Raw genomic sequence first — 21,893 nt, forward strand, 5'->3', positions numbered from 1 at the left:
ATTGATGATAAACTTATAATCAGTAGCGTATTTAGGGGTGCTGGTTCCCTTAAAATGGAAAATTATTCATTTAAGTTCTTTAAAAATTTTAAAATTAGTAAAGATAAAATTTCACTTTGACCTCCCTAAAAATGATAAAATTTTGATTTAATCATTTAAAATTATAAAGATATAAACTACTAAAAATTAAAATTTAATTCCCGGCCCTAAAATTTTTTAACTCGCCCCTGCTTATAATCTTATTTTGTTACGAGTAATATACTCCCACTCTGATGAATCATACATATATAATACATTTCTAAAAGTCCTCTCATTTTTCCTGTAAATGAAGGTTTTCTAATTTTAAAACAAATAAAATAAAGAATAAGGATTTGGTTTAATAATAAAATTGAAGTTTTAAAATTTTTAATATTTTAAATTTACATTTCATTTCATATTTATATATAAATTTATTCTCATTTACATCTATAAATAATTATTAAAATGTAGTACTGTATTTGCAATTATGATTGTAAAAGAAACAATAATTACACTTTTTGAAATATCTTGTGCTAAAGTTGAATTTATGGGGAAAAAAAGTAGGTTTGATATTTAACTTGGGTCAGATATATTAATATAATTCATGAAAGTTATTAAATTGACTTAATTTCACTTTCAACTTCTTCTAAATGCTGCTATTGACGTGTCCTCATGTTACATTTTTGTTAATTATAATATAAGAAGTATATTGAATATTTTTAGTAAATGTATTGAAAGTCTACCCATTTATATGTATATCTGTTCCTGGCCGGCCGAGGGGTGTTATAGTTAAAATTTGTTAATGTGATATTTTAAAATTAAAAAAGTATATACTTGATAATCATGTAAAAAATAGTATTATAATTAATTTGAATTGAACAAAAAATTTTAATAATGTTAATAAATTTTAAAATTTACGTTAGCATTTTAATCGGTTAAGGTATCTAGGCTAATATTGATGTACCAAATTATATCAAAAATTAAAATATAAAGATTTAATCTTAAATTTGAACATTGTATAAGCACCGAAATTAAATTTTGATTATTTTTACATAATTTAAAAACAAAGAGCTTATTATCTAAAAAAATCCTTGTAAAATAATTCAATAATCATTTGAGTCTTTAATCGAAAACAACACTTAATTGAACCATTAATTGAATATAAGTAATCAATTAAGTCCTAAAAAATCAATTTCCATGTAAGTCCTATATACCCATTAACTTTGCACATGGTACAATCGTAAAAGAAATTACCATATTTTACCACATAGCACAATCCTAGCGCATCATGTGACGAAATTAATGGACATATATATGGGCTTACATAGAAACTGGGTTTTTAGGGTGCAATTAATTTTTTGTATTCTTATTAAATTATTTTAGATTGAAATTTAGTCCGAAAAAATAGGTAAGGACACGTGTCATAAAATATTACATAGACAGTGGTTAGTCGTGAATTTGGTTTCAATGAAGGGCGGGTTTCCCAATTGGATACATAGCACTATGGTCATCGCTATACATTAAGGTCGGCTCCGCTCACCAATTACTTCATAATAAATATTTTGGCCTAAGCCTATCAACTTTAACAAGTTGAGCATATAAACCAAAACAAAATAATAATAATTTTGAAATTTATTATAATCTTTACATTATCTACAAATAAAAAGGAAAAAGTGAAAAAGAGAACATCAACTTGTTGGACTTGACGGCTCCAAATATTAACTCATTTCATACTATCCCAAGTTCCAAACATGCAAAACGAACGGAAGGCGTCTACAAAACGACACAACACTAAAAGTTAAAAAGGAGCTACTATTTTATGTTTGCAACTTGGAACTGTATACTTATCCCATTTCATATTTGATTGAGAACTAAGTTCTTTGTATTAGTAGATGAATTGTATTTTGTTTTCTCTAATAAAAAATGGGTAAACTAATTCTCGTACATTAAATTAAAAAGTAAACTAGTTATTCTTTTAAAAATTTCATCAATTTCTACTGTTAAAAAAGGTTCATGCATATTGACATAAGGTATATAGAAAGAGAGAAACAAAAAGTAATTTAGAGAAGAAGGTTTTTATTCATATCCCTTTTTTCGAACAATACCAACCTATATATACATAGAGGAATAACAAACTATTTAACAATAATATATTTGAACTTTAAATGATGGATAATAAAGCTGATAATATTAATAAAGAAAAAGAAGAATCCCAACAACAAGATCAAGGTGGTTGAAGAATCTTATCATGCCCCCGCAAGATGGACAACGTTGAAGCGAGGCCAATCTTGTTGTCAACGTTAACGAACTTTCAGTGAGGTAACGGTTTTGTGAGAGCATCAGCAAGCTGGTCAGTAGTGGAAATATGATACACACGAAGACAACCGCTTTGTACTTGTTCACGAATGAAGTGGTAGTCTAACGCAACATGCTTCATGCACGAATGAAATACTGGATTAGCACAGAGATGAGTGGCTCCAACATTGTCGCAATATATCACTGGCTGTTGTGGTATGATGACACTGAGTTCAAACAGAAGAGAGCACAGCCAGCATAACTCAGCAACTGTATCAGCCAAGGAACGATACTCAGCTTCGGTAGAAGACCGAGCAATCGTTTTCTGTTTCTTCGAGCTCTAAGACAAGGGATTGCGACCAAGATAGAAAATATAAGCACTTGTAGAGGTAAAGCTATCTTTATCACCAGCCAAATCAGCATCAGAGAAAACATAAAGGGTAAGAGGCGAATGACGATGGATGGAGAGACCATGATCCAAGGTACCACAAAGATAGCGTAATAGTCGTTTGATGGCAGTCCAATGGTCGGTCGTGGGTTGATGCATGAACTACGGCAACTTGTTAACAACATAGGAGATATCGGGTCGTGTTAATGAGAGATGCTGAAGACTACCAACAATGATGCGATAGGTAGTTGCATCTACTAATGGAGAACTAGAATGTAATGTAAAAGACACCGAGGAGGATATAAGGGTTGAAACCGGTTTAGCTTCAGTCATCTAAGCTCTGTGAAGAAGGTCAGCAATGTATTTGCGCTGACTAAGAAATAAACCATCAGCATGAGGAATGACCTTGACACCAAGAAAATAATGTAAGTGACCACGATCTTTCAATGAGAACCGAGTGCATAGGTGCTGAAGAAACTGGGATATAACTGAAGAGGTATTGCCGGTAACGATGAGATCATCAATATAGACAAGAAGATAAATTATAGTACCGTGGCCACAAAAGAAAAACAACGAGGCATCGACAATGGAGTTGATAAATCCAAAAAATAGCAAGAATGATCGTAATTTATGATACCAAGCTTGCGGACCTCTTTAAGCCCATAGTTAGCTTTTCAAAGCTGGCACACATAATTAGGATTATCGCGATCGATGAACCCCGAAGGCTGAGTCATAAACACATCCTCTGAAAGAGTGCCTTGGAGGAAGTCATTATTGACATCAAGCTGATGAAAGGCCCAACCATGACTAACAGCAAGGCTAAATACCAGGTACACTGTGGTTGGTTTAACAACGAGACTGAAAGTTTTAGTAAAATCGACATCCGGGTGTTGGTGAAAACCTGTCAAGGGAACCATCAGAATGATATTTAGTGCAAAATATCCATTTAAAAGCTCCCATGTTTCGTTGCGAAGAAGAGCATCAAATTCATCGGACATGGCACGCCTCCACTGAGGGTCTTTTAAGACTTGAGTAACTATGGCTGGTTTACAGGTAGGGTGGTAGAGTTTTGTATGAAGATTGAGTTTTTGAATGGGTTTGCTTATATTGTGTTTGGAACGAGTAACAATACCAGGAGAGGGTATGGTGGTAGTGGTTGGTACTTCAGGTTGAGCGGAGGTGGGGAGGGTTGGTAATTCAGGTTGAGTATATGTAGTGTTTGGTAAGACGATTTGGTCTAGAGTAGTTCGAAAAGGCAGCTAAAGGTTTGGATCAAATGAAGTGGTGAAAGGAGATAGAGCATTAAAGGCGGATATAGTGGTAGGTGTTGAGGCGAATAAAGTAATAATTGGTATAAACAAGGAGCACCATTCAGGAATAGTAATGGGAGTAGCTATCGGGAGAGTAGAAGTAGTTTGTGTAAAAGGGAAGACGGTTTCAATAAAATGAACATGACGAAAAGTATATAGGCGACGAGAAGACGTATCAAGGCAGGGATAGGCACTCTGAGTAGACGAGTAACCAACAAAGAGACAATGGGTCGATCTGGGTTCAAGTTTGTGTGAGGCATAGGGACGTAGCCAGGGATAACAAAGGCAACCAAAGCTTTGGAGTTTGCTATAGTTAGGAAGAGTGTCGAAAAGTTTGAAGTATGGGGAGTCATTTTGAAGGGTGGGCGTAGGCATACGATTTATAAGATAAACGACTGTGGAAACGACATATGACCAATAGGATAGAAGCATTGAGGCATGGGAAAGAAGGAAGAGACCAGTTTCTACTATATGTTGATGTTGACATTTAGCAAAGGCATTATGCTCAGGGGTGTGATGAGGAGATGTAAGATGGGAAATTATATTGATGTTAAAAAAACGGTAATAAGGCTTGGTATTCACTGCCATTTTCTGAATAAATTGTTTTAATTTCAGTGTTGAAGAACTTTTTGACAATGGCTTTGAAACGGATGAAAGTATCACGAGCCTCAGACTTGTAAAGTTTTCGACAAAGATCATATAATATTTAAAGTTTTCAATAGAGTGTATTGGAAAGGTTCATACATCAGTAAAAACTATTTTAAGAGGGGATGAAGATAATAAGGTGAAAGCAGAGAAAGTAAGTTTGTGACTTTTATTAGAATGACAGGCATTACAATATGTATCTGACAGAGAAGATGTGTTAACATCTAAATGAAAAGAAGAAATCATGTACTTGAATGTCAAGAGAGATGGGTGACCAAGTCGGTGATTCCAGACATGAGATGTTGTATTTATTGTAGAGAAAACAAAAAACGGGGTGGAGTTTGAGGGCCACTCATAGACACCATGTTTAGGTTGACCTTGGAAAATAATTGCCCTGGTTTGTAGATCCTTGACAATAAAAGAATAAGGTAAGAATTCAATAGAAACATTGTTGGATTTGCAAAATTGAAACACAAAAATTAAATTATGTTTTATATTAGGAGCACACAGGACATTATGTAACACCCCTAACCCGTCTCTGTCGCCGAATTAGAGTTACGAGGCATTACCGAACAAACACAACCATTTTTTTTTAAAACATATGCAACGAAACCAAATTCAATCATAGGAAATAAGCCATTTTCGCATGGCTATTAATTTCATATACAAAATTTATAATGTAACATTCAAAACCTCGTCCAACCTATACATGCCATAAGTTGAGTTCAAATATTTAAGTACCGAAATAGTAGATAGAGTGATGAACTTTGCTGACGATCCCCGAGCTCGTAACGCGTCTCCAAAATCTATAAAACAAATGAATGAAAACAAACGAAGTAAGCTTTTATAGCTTAGTAAGTCTACAGCAATATTAAATATATATAAATATATAAATATTATAACCTTTTAATCTATTTTACTAAAATTTCAACTAACACGACCAACTAACATTCATACATTATTGTACTCAGACCATTTCATTTATAATCAGATATGTATACCTGTCGAATGAAATCAATTGAATATATATTATACAAACAACATTTCAATTGAATGTATACAATCGAGCATATATACATATTATACACATATCATAACCGAATATATATATGTACACTCATGGTAAGCTTTAAATCAATTCAAATCTAACACATATATATATACTAATCACATTTTATATTCGTTTGTATATATATATATTCATTATGAATTTATACCTGAATACATAGCTAACACATACATTCGAATATATATATACATATAAATGAGTACATGTATATATATATCTCAAATGCATACATAATTTATTATCAAACACATAGGCTCAACATATATGTTTAACAACCACATATCACCATATGCATTTATAAATTCAGCAATCGCATATACCTAATGTACATATGCCTTTATTAAATTGTATATACCGAATCCATACAATTATGTTTAACCAATGCAAAACCCGAATGTAAGTGTAAACTCACCAAACATATAACAACCTAATGTTTATGTATTCATCGATTTCATATAATCAAAAATCATAGATATATCAATAGCATATTCTCACACAATTTAAACAGATTCACTGGCATTTAGCCTGCTAGGCTTAAAGCTTGATTCAGTACACTGGCACTTAGGCTGCTAGACATATAGTCTAAAATGTATCACCGGCATTAAGCCTGCTAGACGTAAAGTCTGAATTACTTCACCGGCATTAAGCCTGCTAGGTACATAACCTGAGTAGCATAAATACGAGAATAATTTCTCATATAACTCTTACTGGCATTACACATGTTTTAAACATATATACATAATTCATGTAGCTATAACCACACTTTCAAGAAATTGGCAAAACATAACCCGGTTACAATCTGTACTTACAATCCATACTTTTAGTTCAATACAAATAATTGTACATACGTTTATACCCATTCAAACCACACTCATTCAATAATACATAGTTCATACCTTAAATTCATTTCAAGAATTTATACATACACGTACAACTATTTCAACCTCATATATTTTCGTATATGTATTTCACCTTTTTAGTTTTTTTTTAATTCGAAAATCTATACTTATATATATATACATATATATATAATTGAACTCACATATTCAATATAACGTACATACCTTAAATAAAATTCAAATACATAATCGATCCTCATATACTTATATAATGACTTATCTCAATTCAATACACAACCCATACATGTATATTTGTATGCTTATTCGAATCTATATATATATAATTATAACATACATATCACAAATCAAATTCAAGAGTTTATACATATATGTGCATACTTATTTAATCATTCGAACCTTATATATATACATATATCTTATACATATCTTTAATTAATCTAATAATTTATACAAGTTCATATTTGTATATTCGAACATGATATATGCAATAATCTACAATTCAAAATTTATTCAACTACTATACTTTAATTTATAGCTCAACTTAAGATACAATTAGTATACATGTATAAATATTAACTTAATAACTTTTAGTTGCTAATAGACTTACCTCGGATATCAGCAGACGCGATCGACTATTCGTTTACTTTCGACTTTCCCCGATCTAATTCTGTTTTCTTCGGTTCGCGATCTAAACATATTCAAATTTAACCCTTTTATTCATCAAATCATTCAATTTTATCCAAAAACACTTAAATGGGCAAATTACCATTTTGCCCCAAACATTTTACACTTTTTGCAATTTAGTCCCTATTGCATAAAACACAAAATACACAAAATCTCACAACACTATAGTTAGGCCGAATCTTCGTTGTATTCATACAAGTCCATACATTTCATTTATTTCACATTTTAGTCCCTCAAAAATTTATTTTCACAATTTAGCCCTAAATACTCAAATTCATCAAAAATCCCAAGACAAAACATGTTAATCTAAGACATATCTTTCATTATTCATCATCAAACATCACAAAACACAAATATTCATCAATGGCATAACTCAAGATATTCATCAAAATCAGAAATTCAAGCATGGGTCGGGTAGTATTCAAAGCAACGATCTCAAAAACGTAAAAATCATCAAAAACCGAAGCAAAAACATACCTTAATTTGGTATGAATATGGCCGAACCTTTCCAAGCTTTAATGGCTTCTTTTTGTTTCAAATATTCGGCTAAGGAAGATGAAATAATCTTAATTTTCATACTTTTACTTATCATATATTATAATATATAACTATTTACTTATTTAACCTTATTTACTAATTATATAATATATTTTCATTAAGGTTAAATTTGTCCTCAACCACCCACTATGCAATATAGTGGTTTAATTTCACCTTTAAGCCTCCCAATTAAAAAGACATCAACAAATTGGTGCTTTTAAATTTACCCCTAAATTTTCATTTTACGCGGTTAAGCCTTTTTTTTAAATCGGACACTTTAACGACGAAATTAAAACACAAAAAGTTCACACAATCAAATGCACACAAAATAAACACACAAAATAATATTAAAAATATTTTTCTAGTTCAGATTTGTGGTCCCAAAACCACTATTCCGATTAGGGTCAAAACCGGGTTGTTACACATTAGATAGAGTAAATGAGTAAAAGGGAGTGGAAAGAGTGGTAGAACCAGAGTGAGTAATAGGAACTCCAGAGCCATCACCAATCATTACTTCATCTGAGCCAGTGTAGGAATTGTGAACAAACAGATTTTGGAGATCAGTTGTGATGTGGTGTGTTACACCACTGTCTAATAGCAAAGGATTAGAGGATGAGGAATTAGAGGTAGCTACATGAGATTGAGGTTTCCACGATGGAGGCGTGCGAAATGTCGATGAATTGACCTAACGTGGAGGTGCGGTTGCATTTGGGAACTGTTGGCGAAAGAGAGAGCACTGAGTGACAACATGCCCCCGAGTTCAGCACCACTGATATTTGCCTAAAAAAGGACACATAGGTCTATTGTACTGTTGAGATGCAAATGGCGTAGGAGATCGGTGAAACCACTGGTTGGAGCGTTGAGTGTGCAGTGACTGATACACTTGAGAACGAGTTGTGTAAGGCTAGCTCTCTGTTGATCAGTTTCTCGTACAACTCATCAAAGGTGATGGTAGCATCTCGACTATTGACAGCATCAATAACTAGTTGGAATGTGTCATTAAGCTCTTCTAGGACTTTTTCAATAATATTATCTGCATCTAACGGTTTACCAAAAGTAGCAAGCTCACCGGCTTTGATTTTAATAGCTTGCATATAGTCGGTGATAGTTTGGGAGCCTTTGGAAATGTTTTTGAGATTATCTTTGATTTGTTTGATATGGCCACGAGATGGACGAGCATAAGTGTTGGCGAGGATCGTCCAAGTTTTAGCTGAGGTTGTGCACCTTAAGACTAGAGGTATAAGGTTTTGGGAGATGGTGCCAACTAATGCACCAAACAATAGTTTGTCTTGTCGTAGCCATGTTTGATATGTCGGATTGGTGGAGGTTGTGTTATCGGTAGTGATAATTTTTTGTGGACAAGGATGTGTGCCATCAATGAATTTGAAGAGGTCATAGCCTATGACGATGGATACAATTTGGGTTTTCTCGGAAAGATAATTGGTAGAGTTGAGTTTGATAGAGTTCTGGATTGTGACTATAGTGAGGGGATTGTTGGGGTCAAGAGGGTTGGAAAGAGAGTTGTCAATAGCCATTGGAATCCAAATCTAACCTCGTTTGAGATAGGCTCTGATACCATATAGAAAGAGAGAAACAGAAAGTAATTTAGCGAAGAACAATAATATGAAGAAGGTTTTTATTCATATCCCTCTTGTCAAACAATACCAACCTATATATACATAGAGGAATAATAAACTATTTAACAATAATATATTTGAACTTTAAATGTTGGATAATAAAGCTGATAATATTACTAAAGAAAAGGAAGAATCCCAACAACAAAATCAATGTGGTGGAGAATATTATCAAGGTACACGTGGCACATCATGTGACAATGTATGGTTATTTTGTTCACCATGCTAGTTTTTAACTGTATAAATAGACAAAATTTTTAACAGAAAATTGATTTGCTTATTGATTTAATGCACAATTATTAATTTACCTATTTTTTAATAGAAAAAAATATTCTAACTTTTAATACAATGACCTCCATAATAATTTCACGGTAAACTATTCTAATAACTCGTGTATTGGCATGTGTAAGCTAATATTTTAGTAGCAGACACATCTTCTTCTTCTGTGGAATGTCTTATTTTAGCTTATATACATTTCTCTCCCCTGTTCCAATCCATCGACATTATTAAAATGAGTAGCAAAGAGAAACTATGGTTTAAAACAAATTTATTTTATCTATTCATTGGATACCCAACCATTAAAATCACTTAATGTTTATAGTTTTTATTAATCTGATGTTTATAAAAATACATAAAAAAGCATCATTTAAAAAATAATTCCATATTAAAAAATCATAGAAAAATTTTAAAAATATTTTTTGGGTATTTTTCAATTTTTAAAATTAAAAAGTTATTTATTCTTTAAAGAGTAATTTGTTCATGGCCCAACTTGAGCTTATATTTGTAACCTTAGTCTGGGTCAACCCTGGTTGTTTTTTACTATTTAAAAGGAATAAAAAAATATTTTATATTAATATTAATATATTTTTATACTTCAGTTTAAATAGAAAGTAATTTTTATTATTTCTAAAAAGTAATATAGGCCATTTGGGCCCAACCGAGCTTGAAACTCTTTGAAATCAAGCCTCTGCCCAGCATGACCATGAACACACACAAGTTGTAAGGCCCAAGCTCCCTACATAGCTAAGAAGCTAATCACTTAACGGATTCAAGAATTGACAATTCTACTAGAAAGGATCCTGACATAGTTTGAGTTGTAAGGCTGACAAAATGGCCACTAGACAAACCTAACACCACACTGTCGGCAATTCGATTACAATGTATATATACCTATGTAATAGTTCTCCCTTAAAATGATTGTTGGACAAACCAGTCAAGCAAACGCAAAGGAGTAACAAATCACCTATCATTGCCATTAAAAAACCTCTTAACTCACTCTCTCACTCTCCAACTCTCTTGACTCTAACGTACTCAGTGGACAAGCCTTTCATTTTATTTATTACAAAACCTTTATGTTTATTAAAGCTTTGAAAAGTTTCAACTCACATTCACTGTGCAAAAAGTTTCAACCTATAAAGTCAGCTCACTAGCCTGGAAAAACACCTGCCGACCCAATCCATCACCAGTAGGGAGTAATCAAAATGATAAGCTCAAATTAACATGATTCATCGGTCTTGCCAGCAAAGAAAAATAGGATGATAGGGACCAAGATACTTTACACAATGAACCAATTTTTAGTTCACTTTAAGAACCCTCATGGATCTAAAACATGTCAAGAAAATTGTTGTGTTAAACATAAACGATCTGTCTACAAAAAGAGAGGATGGGAGTGGGGATTCTACGTTATTGTTACCTATGGACCAGTTTTCATATTGTTGATTTAATTACTTCCTACTTGCTTAAAATACATTCTCTTTCATCCATAGCATTTACGAATATAGTAAGTAGGGAGTACTAGCGGAGCATGTCTAGGAAAGTGACTGTTAGTTCACTACTTATCTAGAGAAATAATATCATAGTATTCATTATAAGTTCTTATTCCTTATTTTCAGTTCTGTTTATTTTATATTTGTTATTTTGTCTTACAATAGCCTATTTATGTCTGGGTGAGACTTTTGGCTTTTAACAGTAAAAACATATAAAGATAACAGAAGGTTTTAGGTACCTAAGATAAATTTTATAGAAGAAACTGATTGTTTATATAAGGATAAAATTTGCAATCATGCTATGCATATTAATTCTAAAAATGAAAACAATATTTTAGCTCTCAGTAAGGGTTTTGATAGTTTAATAGATATTACTTCTATATATTTTCATAAGTTATATAATATAGTAAGTAAAATAGAGCAACAAGTAAATAATTTAGCAGAAGTTACAGAATTAGATTTGAACAACAAATCTAAATAAATCTTATCTGAAGTTAATAATAAATTAGAACAATTTCTTATTAATAAAAATATAGAATAAGAAATAGATTTAGAACCTTTATATTATAGAAATAGTAATATAATATTAACTTTGTCAGAAGAATAAGATACTTCCTCTGAAGACTTGTCTTCTACAAACAAAAGACGTAAAAAACCTAAAAAACAGAAAAGAAGATATACTCATCAACAAAAATATGGTTTCCAATCCTATAAACAACTTATAGAACATTGGAAGAACAAATTTGCTAAGACATTTGATAAAAATGAAAGAATAGAATATTTAAAACTAATTTTGGGCCTAATTTATATAAATAGTAAATTAATTTTGGTAATAATGGCATGTATAGGTTAAATGTTACCATTGATGGCAATGTAATGTTGGTTTAAATTAGCTATTGGAATGGCTATTAAATGATATGTTTTGATATGAAAATAGTCTTAATATGCTTTATAAGTATATTTAAATGGTCGAATGAGGAAAATCATATAAGTATATTGGATATTAGTTTATGATAGTTTATTTGGTAAAACATATTTATAAGTATTAGGCTATCTTGGTAAGTTGGACATTTGATCATAGATATTAATATGTCATGCATAAGACTTTAATTTAGCTAGGTTTAAATGCCTTGGATTGGCTCTTAAATGTGTTTAAGTGTTTATATAAGTGGAAGGTAAAATTGGGTGAAGAATAAGGCTTGGAAATGGCTTTATTTTGTCCACACGGGCCTGTGTTTTAGCCGTGTGTGACACACGGCCTAGCACATGGGCTTGTGTTCTGGCCGTGTGTCCCCTGCATCTTAAAATTTTAAAACAGAATGCTCAGCATTGATCACACGGGCGTGTGGCTTGGCCGTGTGACCCCTGCACTTAAATGTATTGCAAGTCAGAGAGTTACACCGGCTGGGGACACGGCCGTATGCCCTACTTCAAATACCACACGGCCTAAGACACGGGTGTGTCACTTGGCCGTGTGAGCCACATGGTATGACCGCACAGGCGTGTCTCCTGTACCTTAGAAAAATTATGAGATTTTGCGAAAAAAAATCTCTCAGTTTCTGATTTAGTCCCATATTGTTTTTAATGTATGTTTTGGGCCTCGAAGGCTCATATAAGGGACAATATGATAAATTTATGACTAATTTCTGATATGAATGAGAAGTAATATGAAATATTTGAGTCTGATCGGTAAACCCTGGTTGTAACAGCCCAATTTTCAGTAGTGTCAGAACAGTGATTTGAAATCACTAAATTCGATGAAGAAGTTAGAAATATTTTTGAATTAGTGAATTTTGTGATTTAAAAGAAATTATTAGGTAAATTGGGTCGAAAACGAGGTATCGAGACCTCGATATTATAAACTGAGCCGTAAATATTTTTATAAATATTTACGGAGTGTCAATAGGATAATATTAAAGTTTCGTTAAGAAATTTTAATGTTTCGATAGTTAATTATGAAAAAGGATTAAATTGCAATAGGGATAAAAGTTTAATTATAGATTAAAGAAAAGTTAAAAGGACCAAATAGGCAATTATGCCTTTTTCCAAAGTTGAGGCGGCATAAGTATAAAAATCTGAGATTTTTATGTGTTAAAAAATATTATATTATAGTAATGATTATGTTTTTATATTATATTATCATTAATATATTATATTATATTATATATATACATAAAACAAAAGAAAGAATAGAAAAAAAAGAAAGAAAAGAAACAGAATAGAAGAGACGAAACAGAGAAAGAAACAGAGAGCAAAACGGGCAGAGAAGGAAGGAAAGAAAGAAAGAAAGAAAGAAAAAGAAAAAGGGAAATTTAAGGTTTTAAGGTTCCAAGCTCAATTGGTAAGTCAAATTAAGTCTTTTTCTTATAATTTTTGAGTTTTTGGAATCCTAGAGATAAATACTACTTGATTTATGTTGATATTTTGAAAGTTAGTAGATTGTTAGACATGAGTTATGTTGAATTAATTGATGAACTAGAGGTTAAAATGATTGAATTTTAAGTTAGAAGTTAGTAAAAGATTGATTTGTAAAATAAAATATAAGTTTTGAATTGATAGGGATTAAATTGAAAGAATCCCGAAATTAGGGATTTATGGGGAAATTGAAGAATTAAACTGAGTTTATAGTAAGAATTAAGAGAGAATATAGAGTTAGAATGCAAAAATAAAATTAGTATTGATAAGGGATTAAATTAGAATTTGATGTTGCCATAGAAGGAAAAAAAATGTTCAGAATGTTATAAAACATAAGAATAAGAGATGAAGTTTAATTTCCGAGCCTTGGGGTAAAAATGTAATTATGTAAAAGTTTAGGGGCAAAATTGTAATTTTCAAAAAGTTAGAGTCGAGGGCTATTTTAATAAATTTGAATATTAAATAAGTTAAATTTGCTATTATAGATCAAGAAGAACGAAATTCGGGAGTAGATCGGGGAAAAGAAAAAGTAAAGGACTAAATTGTAAAGTTTAGTCACATTTTGTATCAAGGTAAGTTTACAGTAAATAAATGCAATATTCTTTTATTTTACATTATTATTGTCAATTTCCAGCATTTATATATTTATGTTATGAAAATATTTAAAGTCGAATTTAAGGTGAAGTGATAGAGGAAAAGTGTTAGAAAGCCCCGGCTGAACCCTAGGAATGTTAGGATATTAGGGTTGACAGGACAGAACAGAAATGAGCCATGTAAGTCCATATTAGAAATATGGCTTTGGAGACAGGATTGAGCCATGTAAGTCCATATTATATATGGCATTGGAGACAGGAATAATTCATGTAAGTCCATGTCAAAGACATGGCATTGGCAGGGTATTGATAGACAAGAATGACCCTAGTATCCTTAGTATTCCGAGTGGTTCAACGGGTCAGAATACGAGTTAAATTACAGTGAATTAACAGCAAAGGAAAAGTAGATTATATTTATGAAAACGGAAAGGTCAGGTAAGAAAGAAGGTAAGGGAATAAAGAAGAAGATAGAAATTGAGAAGTAAAGAAATTTATGATGTTAGATGATATTATGCATAATTATCCATTATGCTGAATGTTGTGATTTATTTGCTTGTAAGCTTACTAAGCCTAGTGCTTAATCTCTTTATTTTCTTCTTCTTATAGTACTTATCTAGCCACTCGGGGATCGAAGGAAACGTCGGAGGCTGATCACACTATCAAAGAAATAACTCGGTATAATTAGACGTTTTGTTTTGTGTATGGCATGTATAGAAACTTAGCTACTTTTGGTATAATATGAACAATGAGTGATGTGTAAGTAGTTGATGATGTATGGTTATTAAAATGATTAAGGATGAAGGCGTTTGTTGTTATGAAAGATTAGGTGATAAATTATGCATGGAAATCATGAAAGGATAAAATTTTGCAAAGAAACAGAATTCAGGCAGCACAGTGACGTGAATTTGAAAAATCACCCAAGATAGTATAAAATGAATTAGAGGGTGAATGATATATGGAATTAAAGCTTGTTGAGTCTATTTTCATGGAAAAATAACGGTGTAGGAAAAAGAAATTTATATTTTAAGATATGTGAATTTTAGTAAGATAGTGATACGAGTCACAAAAGCCCAAATTCTTGAAGGCGAGGCCCAATAAGCAAATTCCCAGCTCAATCAAGAAATCCATCCATACTTAGTTGAAAATCAGGCCAAATTGTCAAAGTGGCCCAAGTTGTAAAGTTTTATTTTTATTTATTTATTTATTTATTTTACTTAGTTTAAATGTTTATCCAAGAGTCCCAAATAAAAGACCCTTGGCCGAATTTCCATATTAAAATAATTAGGAGTTTTTTTTTAGTTGTAGTTTTAGTGTTCTAATTAAATTAGGAAAACATTTGAAAGGCCTATTTATATGGCTTGGCCAGCCACCCTACATGACATTACAATTACATTAAAAATTTCAGATTTGATTTGAGTGAAAATTCTCTTTGAGTTCTTCAAGGATTTTCTCTTGAGTTTTCTTTAGAAGTTGTTTTAACAATCTTTTTGATTGTGGGAGCCATCTTCAACCTTCTTCTTGCCATTGATATTCTTTGGAGGGGAGATTAGAGCCGTTTGAAGGGAGTTGTGAGATCTTTCGAGATTTCAAGGCTTCTTAGGACTTATCTTTTAATTTCTTACTGTCAATTCTTTCTTTATTTCTATTTGTGCTGAATCATTATCTAATCTATTTTCTGTTCTTATTGTGTTTTCAGCCTTTTTCTATCTTAAGGAATCAGCCCAAAAATCCCCAATTTCTAGGGTTTTTCCATACTCTTTTTGGGTGAAATTAGATTGTCGAAATTTGGGAAAAACTATCTTGGTGTTCAATTGGGCAGAATCACAATCTCCTTGAGGGTTTCAAGAACCCTAACACTTATTTCTATTCTCAATTTGATTCTTTGCTGATTTGGGGATTTTATTTCAGATCTGGAAATTCAAAGTTCTAATCTTTTAATTTTTCTGTTTCGTTTCAGATCTAATTGTTTAGGGTTTTCGTAGGAGTTTCTCGTGACTTGGCAACTCGATCTTGGTCCGCGCGCAACCCCGTATCATTTGGTATCAGATTTTGGGCGTTTTGGGTGTTCTTGGTTGATTTCTAAACTGATCTCTATTTTTTAAATTACAAACAGCAGTTTTACCCAGAAAAATTTTCGAAAAAAATTCATTTGAGTGGGTAAACGTTTTCTGATTGATCTGAAATTTTACATACATATTTTTGGCACTGTTATTGAATATACAAAAATATTTCCCGCAAAAAATAAGTCGAAAAAGTCAAAAAATTGAAAAAAGACGAAATCCAATAAAAAATTAAAAAAATATTCAGCGGGTTGAATTTGGTGCCCAAATTTTCCAGATCAAAAATTAAATATATAAGGACACTCCAGATTTAATTTCGTGATTTTTGGAGATCGGGAACACCTCGAACGAAGTTGTCAAGTTACTCCGCAGTTTTTCGGGTTTTCTGTTTTCAGCAATTTTTATTGATTCTTAGCTGTAGGTTTTCATTTGTTTACCTTTATTCTTCCTTTACGTTATCTAACACCTTCTTGTTTCTTGTGTTAGTAGGATTTAAACGTGTGCACAACTTCTTCCTCGGTGCAACACGAATCAATTGGTGTCTCGTCAGTTTTTGGCATCCTAGTGCAAATTAGGATTCTTTGGTAGTTTGGTTCACACTCTCTAATTGGTTGATATAAACTCTGATAAAGAACTCACAAGATTGAATTCGACCTCATTGAGAATTTGAATTTTCTTTTGAGTGATTAATGGTGAGGTTTGCTAACTTTTATTTTTGAGTGTTGAGTGTTTATTTTTTACAGGTTTTGAAGATGTCTAAAGGTGATAATAATGATGCACTTATGAAAGTCCAACAACAGTTAGATGGACATACTGCTGCAATCACACAAATAAATGCTACACTTCAAGCATTGAATACTACTTTGAATGAGGTACGAGTGAATCAAAAACATCAATATCGAGATCCAATTAAGGAAGATAGGGATAACCAACCCCAAAGGCGCGGCCCTCGACGTGTCACTAGAATGGATGATGATTTTCATGATCGTGGACAATCATCTTTGGCAAAACCAAGGAGCGAGCAGCAACGAGAACATCTCTTTCATACTCGCTGCCATGTACAAGGTAAGCTTTGTAGAGTTATTATTGATGGTGAAAGTTGCTCGAACATAGCCAGCACGACGATGGTGGAAAAGCTTTGCTTAACCACTACCAAGCATCCACAACCTTATCAACTACAAGGGCTTAGCAACGAAGGCCAATTTAGGGTCACTCAACAAGTGCGCATTGCCTTTTCTATCGGTAAGTATCAAGACGAAGTTGTGTGCGACGTAATGCCTATTCAAGCCTGCCATTTGTTGCTAGGAGAACCATGGCAACTGGATCGAAAAGTCACTCACGATGGTCGTACCAATAGGTATTCTTTCAAGCATCAAGGAAAGAAACTTACCTTAGTGCCGCTCACTCCGGAACAAGTCCATGAGGACCAAATCAAACTGAGAAATTCTGTTAAAACAAGTGAGGAAAAAGAAAAAGAGAATGAAAAAGAGCAAAAAGAGATTGAGAGTGAAAAGGAATGTGAAACAGAAAAGAAATTTGAAAAAGAAGTTGAAGAAAGAAGAGAAAATGAGTTAGAAAAAGAAACAAAAGAAAAAGACGAGGAAAGGCTAGTGAGGAATGTTTCCACTAACCAAGATATGAATTTTTCTTGTGTTGCTACTTTTCAGGTTCCTGAAAGATCGAAAGATAACTTTCAACTTCAATACCTCTCAAATGAAAGACGCTTTCATACGATCAACTTAGGCAAAGATGAAATCACACTACATGATCCCGAAGGTAAGCGAGGTAAGGAAATTTTAGAAACCGAGTCCAGTGCAGATTTGAAAATTATTGATAAAACTTTTGGTGACTTAGTTCTTAAAAGATCCCCTCATTTTGATCCAATTAATTGTTACTCTTCGATTGTGGTTGATAAAGTCATTACGAAAAGAAGCGTGATTTGTTATTCTCTTGATTTACCTTGTGTAAAATCCTCGAATTTGTCCAAATCTGTTTTGGAGAATAAGGTAACGAAATTTTCCAAATTTGTTTTCAATTTATATTCGTGCCTTAAACAGTTTATGTGGTTGTACATGAAGTTTGAGTTCCATTTGACAAAGGTTAACTCAACAACGGAGATTCGACTACACTATGCCCCCGATGAGCGAAGGTTTGTTTTAAATGAAAAGGTAAAATCGACCCTTATTCTTCTGCTTATCGAGGTAAGATGCTTGAAACCTTTGAAACACTTTTGTACTCCTCGGATAGTGATAAAGATCGTGTTGATGAACACTTAGATCGAAACGTGCTTGACTGTCCTATTTTATTTATTGATGATCTATCTGTTTTGATGGTTGATAAAAAGATTCTTGTTTTTGATAATGCATGTGTGAGTGAATCTATAGACCGTCGATTAATGCATGGTATGATTATGCAACTCTGTGAACCATGTGAATCTTTTCAAATACCTACTTGTGACGATTATGTTTACCATTTGATTTATTACTCACAATTTATTCATGGTTTGTGGGAACAATGTGAGACGACTGAATGCCTTAAAACATGTCCATCTTTGTTTCAAATATTTGACGAGGCAGTGGTGAGTAAATTAGATTGTTTCCATGGTAATCTGAATCTGTCCATTCACATGCGTTATACCTGTTCTATTATGCTTATGATTGGACTACAAGCTTATTTCCGTTGCTATTTACTATCTCATGGCTATTCTTCTCAGTGGACTCAATTGCCATTAGTCCCGTTCGATAGAGGAAAGTCGAGTTCATTTGATTTTTCAGATTCGAGGACGAATCTTTTTGAGGAAGGGGGGAATGATACGAGTCACAAAAGCCCAAATTCTTGAAGGCGAGGCCCAATAAGCAAATTCCCAGCTCAATCAAGAAATCCATCCATACTTAGTTGAAAATCAGGCCAAATTGTCAAAGTGGCCCAAGTTGTAAAGTTTTATTTTTATTTATTTATTTATTTATTTTACTTAGTTTAAATGTTTATCCAAGAGTCCCAAATAAAAGACCCTTGGCCGAATTTCCATATTAAAATAATTAGGAGTTTTTTTTAGTTGTAGTTTTAGTGTTCTAATTAAATTAGGAAAACATTTGAAAGGCCTATTTATATGGCTTGGCCAGCCACCCTACATGACATTACAATTACATTAAAAATTTCAGATTTGATTTGAGTGAAAATTCTCTTTGAGTTCTTCAAGGATTTTCTCTTGAGTTTTCTTTAGAAGTTGTTTTAACAATCTTTTTGATTGTGGGAGCCATCTTCAACCTTCTTCTTGCCATTGATATTCTTTGGAGGGGAGATTAGAGCCGTTTGAAGGGAGTTGTGAGATCTTTCGAGATTTCAAGGCTTCTTAGGACTTATCTTTTAATTTCTTACTGTCAATTCTTTCTTTATTTCTATTTGTGCTGAATCATTATCTAATCTATTTTCTGTTCTTATTGTGTTTTCAGCCTTTTTCTATCTTAAGGAATCAGCCCAAAAATCCCCAATTTCTAGGGTTTTTCCATACTCTTTTTGGGTGAAATTAGATTGTCGAAATTTGGGAAAAACTATCTTGGTGTTCAATTGGGCAGAATCACAATCTCCTTGAGGGTTTCAAGAACCCTAACACTTATTTCTATTCTCAATTTGATTCTTTGCTGATTTGGGGATTTTATTTCAGATCTGGAAATTCAAAGTTCTAATCTTTTAATTTTTCTGTTTCGTTTCAGATCTAATTGTTTAGGGTTTTCGTAGGAGTTTCTCGTGACTTGGCAACTCGATCTTGGTCCGCGCGCAACCCCGTATCAGATAGGGTCAGAACTGTTTTTGGAGTCCCCTATTCTGAGTTTAGAAAATAATTACAAATTGTACAAAAATGGTTATGAGTTGAAATTTACATGCTTAGATTCCTTAATGAGTCTATTTTCTATAGAAACAAGTAAGAACTTCATATGAAAATCCTATAGCGAGAAAACTTATTTTAGTGACTAGAGGTCAGGGCAGTCTGGTGGTGACACAGGGGAGACTTTAACTAATAAACTGTACTAATTTGCTGAAAAAAAAATTCTAAAAATTTTATGGTGAGTAGATATATGAGTCTAGTTTCAGGGAAAATTTACGGGATTAAATTTCGAGTTCTTTAGCTCAAGTTATAATTAATTTAGTAACTGCTGCGCGATTAGACAGATTTGCTGCGAATAATGAAATAAATTTTCAAACCTAGTTTTTATGCTCCGAACTGGTAAGATAAGCTAAGTAATGCCTCGTGCTCGACTCCAGAAACGGTCTCGGGTAAGGGGTGTTACACTGGTAATGCTCCTAAACCCTGTTTCGACAATGGATACGGGTTAAGGGTGTTACAGAAAGTAGTTCTAATAATCAATTAGAAGAAATTCCTAAGAATGAATATCAAGATATAAAATTAGGAAATATAATAGGAGAAGAAAAATACTTTTCTGATGAAATGATAGAAAAAATTAATAAAAATCATATTTCTAAAGAAGAAATTTATAAAATATCTAAATATAAAATATGGAGTCAAAGACATAAGGAAAAAATTAGTAGTAATACAGTAGCTAAAGATACTGGCGGTGGATTAACAAAAATCCCACTATTTAATAAAGATAAAATTAAGAGGATTAAAAAGAAATATCCCCAAGTTAGATATATACATTTAGGAATAATAATGACTATAAGAGCTTTGTTTAGAAAATGTCATGATATACCAATAATAACAGTTTTATTAGATAAAAGATTTGAAAATCTAATAAAAGCACTTATTGGAGGAATTCAATTAAATTTACATGCAGGAGTAATAGGATTTAAAGTTAAACTAAATTACTTTATATCTATTACAGATCCTTTGATAGAAGAAAGCTTATGTCTTAGAATTCAGACAAAAATTCTGAAATTAATGATTTATAGCAGAAGATCTAGCAATTAGTTGGACTTTTATTAATGAATATACTAAAACAGAAGAAGTAGAAATCAAAGAAATTAATAACAAAATTATTGAACTCTTTGAACCCAATAAAATCACTACTGAAATACAACCAAAATTATTATTTAAGAGATTTATCAATTCCAAGAGATTGGATGATAGAAAGGATAAGTAGTGCCAATACTTATAAACCTGTAAGTACAATAGAATATATGTCATCCGGTGATAAATTATATTTTAAAAATACAGCTATAACAAATACAAATGATAATTTGGTTTTGCCCTCAAATGCTCAAATAGAAGAAGATGAGGAAAATCCAAATAGAAGTTCTATATCTTCAACACAGATAGGAATGAAAACAGTTCATATTCCTATTTTTCCCACAAAACCAAGTAGAAATTCTTTATCTTCTAAAAGCACTAGAATGGAAGAAATACAAACTTCGATAATAACCCAACAAATGAAACTTGGAACAAGTGATGTAATTACATTTTCAAATTTCTAATCTAGGAAATATTATACATATATTGAAATTATATTTCAATTTAGAGAATATAAACCATATTATTTACACGCTTTATTAGATACTGGAGCTACAACTAGTAGTTGCAAAAAGAATGTCATTCCTTTAGAAAAATGGGAACCTATGATACATCCAATAAAAGCCATAGGAATAGATGGTTATGAAACCATA

This window comes from Gossypium hirsutum, chromosome D11 (assembly GCF_007990345.1).
Source record: "Gossypium hirsutum isolate 1008001.06 chromosome D11, Gossypium_hirsutum_v2.1, whole genome shotgun sequence".
In the NCBI taxonomy this organism is placed as follows: domain Eukaryota; kingdom Viridiplantae; phylum Streptophyta; class Magnoliopsida; order Malvales; family Malvaceae; genus Gossypium; species Gossypium hirsutum.